The sequence below is a fragment of the Panthera tigris genome, chromosome F2, assembly GCF_018350195.1.
Source record: "Panthera tigris isolate Pti1 chromosome F2, P.tigris_Pti1_mat1.1, whole genome shotgun sequence".
NCBI classification, from domain to species: Eukaryota; Metazoa; Chordata; class Mammalia; order Carnivora; family Felidae; genus Panthera; species Panthera tigris.
This window is the reverse complement of record NC_056676.1, coordinates 72,765,420-72,770,736: the sequence shown is the minus strand read 5'-3', so window position 1 is coordinate 72,770,736 and position 5,317 is coordinate 72,765,420.

Genomic DNA, 5,317 nt, shown 5'->3' with positions numbered 1-5,317 from the left:
ACTATGGCCATCGTCTTTAATAACAATTAACGCGGAGCGCTGTTTTCTCACCAAGGGCTGGAAGCGGGAGGCACTGACTGCTCAGACCCCCTCACGTGACCGGCGAAGCAAGGAAATATCTCCTTCTGTTCCTCTTCCAGTTTGAGCGGAAGGCGTGTTTTCATGCAAATGGACAAGGTGAGGCAATGATGTCCAGGCTGCAGCTTTGGAGAGGGAGCTCTCTGAAGCCTTACCGTGTGTTCCTGGGCACCTCCTGCTAGGGTTCTATGTAGTAATACCTCACTGCCTTGTGGCAGGACTGAGTGTTCTTGTGTGATAGAGGTGTCCTCATTTTTTAGAAAGTTTATTTATTTATTCTCAGATGGGGGAGGGGCAGAGCGAGGAGAGAGGGGATCCCACGCAGGTCCTGCACTGTCAGTGCAGAGCCCGATGCCGGGCTTGACCTCACGAACCGGGAGATCGTGACCTGAGCCGAAGTCAAGAGTCGGGGGCTTAACCGGCTGAGCCACCCGGGGGCCCCGAGGTGTCCCCGTTAATAAGGACAGGTGCTCGGCCTAATGCATTCACAAATCATCACCGAGCTGCTGATTTGTGCAAGGCGCCGGAGACACAGTTGCAAACAAGGTAGACAGAGTCGCTGCCCTCCCGGAATTTGGGGGGCGGGGGGGAGAAATTCCATTCCACGAGGAATTACAAATGTGGCCAGTATTAATGAAAAGATGTTGGCTAAAGCACAGACAATCTCAGGCCTTCACTGTCCACCCAAAGGAAGACCCGAGCAGGCGGGCTCACCCCAGGGGAGTGGAGGTAGAAGGGGAGCCCTTCCTACAACCCCGAGTCAGGCAGTGAAGGAGCCCCGGAGGCCGGCTGCACCGTGGGTGAAATGACAACTTCTAGCACATTGGTCCCTCGGTGAAACATGGCTGGGGCTCTGATCGGCACCAATTGGATTAGCTACTCTTGGGGGTGCAGGGGAGGGCGTGAAGCAAGTGGGACAAAGAGGCTCCGTCTTCCTCTTTTTGGCCTGGAGGAACAGGGTGGAAGTCTCACCTGCCACGGGGCTGAGGATTGTGGCTTCTCCTAAAACGGGGAAGATAGAAGATGCTACAAACGGGAGGGGGGAGGGGTGGCAAGGCGTTTTAGGCAGGAGTCAGGTCAGGAACGTTCTGGAGCCATAGGGAAGAGCCTCCGTCTTGGTTCATTTGGTGAGATTGTTTCCCATTCACTGCATGCTTTCAATTTCTCCTTTGGCCCTGGTGACTTTCCTCTATTTCTTTACTGTTAGTCTCTGACTTCCTACCTCCTTCTCTCATAACCTGTCTCCTCACTCATTGTCCTTACGCCAGGCGACTATTACCGACTGAGGCTTACGTCACTCTGAAACGCGGCACAATTGTCAGAACTATCACGGGAGCACCGGGCTGTGGGTTGTGTCTCTGGCGGGGAGGGTGTGATGATGGGGCAGATGGCCACCTACGCGCAGGTCAACGTTGCCTTGAAATCAGTCGGCGACTCACTGAAGAGTGTGGCTAAAATGTCCAGCATGTGGCCTTGAATCTCATCAGGGGACTGTCACCCGAAGGGATGACAAAGGGGCATGGGGGAAAATGCATGTACCTTGTGAGGCCAGAGAAGGAGGCCCACCACCTCCAGGATTTTGAAAGCAAGGTCGGCGTGTATGGAAAAAGTCACAGAAAAGCCGCAGCTCCCCCAGGAAGCTTCCAGATTGAAGTGCCTGATGCTCTCAGAACTGGAGCACCTTTTGTGGGGGGAATGGGATTTCCCACTGCTGCTTTAATTTCCACCCGTGCACCAATGTCTCTTATACCCACAGCTGCTTTAATTTCCACCCGTGCACCAATGTCTCTTATACCCACAGCTGCTTTAATTTCCACCCGTGCACCAATGTCTCTTATACCCACAGCATGAACCTGTCTCAGGAAGACAAGAGCTACTTACTCAGCTACGTCTTGTTCTCAACTGGGCTGATGGCCTTCATTTCGGATCGCCTCTCCTGGGCGTCCCGTCACAAGCGGGTGCGACACCATGGCACGAATGCTAGGCAGGCAGACAAAACACACACGTGCCGTAAGTTCATTGGGGTGTCCTGGAGCCCCCACCTGTCAGGGCAGTTCTTCCAGAGCCTGCAAAATATAGCAGTCCTCTCTTCCCACCAGACCTCCTAACCAGTTGCCAAATGAGGCAAACTAGGCAGGAAGACGGAGAAACAAAACCTCTCTTGATGAATGATAACGTGTGGTTGGGGAGAATGTCGCTTAGTTGAAGAGCCAAGACGAACTTGCTGGTTCCTCCAGCCTAGGCCGTGGAAGAGCCCGTCTGAGGGAAAATTGGAGCATCCAAAGGAGACACCCAGATCTCTGCTTCTCGCTGGTCCCCAGGAGATAGAAGGAGAGACCAAAAGAGTAACGTTCATGGTGCTTGTGAGGCTACCTCCAGCTTCTTGAGACATCGGGCCGATGGACTCGTCCTCCAACGCTCGCTCCACCACTATGGGGAGGAGCGGAGGCAGAAGGCCAAGCCTATCTAGGCAGAATCTTCCATACAGAAGGACGGTGAAGAGCAGAGAAAGCTTTCCACGGCAGCAACCTTCATGCCCTCATGCCCTCCCGCACCGGCTTCTCGCTTCTCGGAACAGAATGGTGCGCAATGAAGACGACGTTTCAGATTAAAAGGCAGCGTGGGAGCCTGGAGTTGGGGGTTAATCCATTTGATCTGAGGGTTTGGAGGAAGGCTGCACAGAAGAGGTGATGGGTGAGGCGGGCCTTGGAAGACAAGCTGGTGTGTGCCAAGAAGAAAAAGAAAGCGTCCTTGGCGGAAGGATGGTGAATAGCAAAAGCGGCAGGGAAGAGAAAAATGTCCAGTGCCTCTTCCATGTGGAATGTGTGGGGAACTTGTCTTAGTAGATAAAGGGACGTTGTCTTAGTAGATAAAGCACAAGACAGAGGTGTGTCTGGGAGTAAGGGTGACCAAGGACCGGGGCGTCTCCCAGGCATCATCCTGGCAGGGCCAAGAACGTTGGAGAAAATCTTCCTGCTGATGTAGAAAGCTGTGTCTCCGGTATCATCCAGCTCTCAGGCCGGCTACCATATCTGGGCTTTTTGCTTCCACCAGTTGGGACAGGAGAGCCTTGTTCTTTTACGGAGCATCACAGAACCTCACAGAGAGGTCAGGGGAGAGATGTTCCTCGAAACCCTGCACAGGCACTTATATTTTCTAAAGAGGTGGGCAGAATGCCAGAGCAGAAATGGGACTCTTTTGAACCTGTAAAAACACCGTTAAGTTTCATCTTTTAGAGTCAAAGGAATGAGTGGCTTTATTTTATTTTTTTTTTCCGGAAATTCTTCATGAAAGCCACTTTGCAAAGTCTGGAGTGCAGGATGTGTCACACCGAAGGCACTTGTATTTTTACCTTGGAAGAGAAGGTGCTGCTGTCACTTCTCTTTGTTCTAAAGGATGGGATCTTTCTGGTGCTGGGACAGTTTTCCCCAGAAGCCTCCCCTATCTTTTTTCCAAGTAGGCTGCACGCCCAGTGTGGAGCCCAATGTGGGGCTTGAAACCACCTTAAGATCAAGACAAGCTGAGATCAGGAGTCAGACACTTAACCCACTGAGCCACCCAGGCATCCCCTATTTTTTTTTAACCCCCAGAAGCCATTTCCACAAAAGAATCAGGAAGGTATGAGAAGCGGGTTGTGAATATCATTGTCCTTTATTGCAGGTATGTCCACGCTGGCTTGGAATAAAAGAATAGAAGGGGTGCCCAAGATGAGCCAGGAATAGGACCAGGCGCTGTAGGTACTTTTTTCATTCTAAGCAATAGGGTGCTGTTATTCCCATCATACAGATGAGAAAACTGAGTCCCAGGACTGTGTCACTTTGTGTTCTTCCTAAGGCACCATGCTTGTTCTCTAGAACGTTGGACCAGAAATTAGGTCTAATCTTAATTTTTGTTTCTTCTCTTCCTAAACCCCATTCCTGCATTGCTTCTATCACTCTGAGTAGGTGGCTAGCCCTTTTCTTGTCCTTGGTCTACTTGGGGGAAAATATTCAAGATACGACTTAAAAAAACGAGACTTACATTTGTCCAACATCCAGAGGATTGGTGTCCCGTGGTGAGTTCTAACTCATACAATCTAGGGACTAACTCACCCATTTCCAGAACTTTCCTTAGAAATTGCTATTTACTCAAGATCCACATATGAGTGAAAGCATATGATACCTGTCTTCTCTGACTGACTTTTTTCACGCAGCATCGTACTTTCCAGATCCATCCACGTTGCTGCAAATGGCGGCAGCATGGCATGATTTCATTCTTTCTCATTGCCAAGTAGATTTCCATTGATGAGCACCGGGTGTTGTAAGTGATGAACCACGGGAATCTACCCCAAAAACCAAGAGCACACTTTACACACTGAATGTGAGCCAATTTGACAATAAATTCTATCAAAATTTTTTGTATTAAAAAATTTAAAAAAGGAAATTGCTGTTTACTGTATGAGCCCTATCAGAAGCATCACCACATTACCGCTAAAACTTTTCTCTAATGCTTATGTTTAAATTTTCAAATTAATACATGTTCCTTATGGGTAATTTTTTAAACTGAAAACCGAGAGAAGATAAAAATAAAAATCCTACAAACGTCCATTAATCACCACAGTAATACCTAGCATTTTTCTTTCCGAGTTTTAGAGTTAAACCACTTTTTAAATGTTTTTTTTTTTTAATTCACTTATTTATTCTTGAAAGAGAAAGAGAGTGTGCCTGCATAAGCAGAGGAAGGGTAGGGAGAGAGGGAGAGACTGAGAATCCCAGGCAGGTCTCCGCACTGTCAACGCAGAGCCCGATGACGCAGGGCTCGAACCCTTGAACCACGGCTGAGCCACCCCGGCGCCCCAGAGTTAAGCCATTTTTGGACATTTGTGAGACACTCAAATTCTCCCTCCTTCATCTGTACACGGAGTCCAAAAGCAAGTTGTGCAAGTTCTCCAAGCCTTGGCTTCCTGCTCCTGCCATGGTTAGCTTGAGGACGAAAGGCCATACGCATGGGGAGCATCAGGCACAGTGCCTGACACAGAACTGGTCTCTACTAAATAGTAGCCATTAGCACTGCCACCCAAGTTCAGGCATCGGAGTCCTTGTGTTTGCTGGAATCCCAAACCGGTGCCCCGTGATACACTCTTTGTCTTCCCAGAGACCTCCTGACCTTCCTTTCGGGGGTATTGATGTTTAAGAAAAATCAGTTGAGGGGCGCCTGGGTGGCTCGGTCGGTTGAGCGTCCGATTTCGGCTCAGGTCACG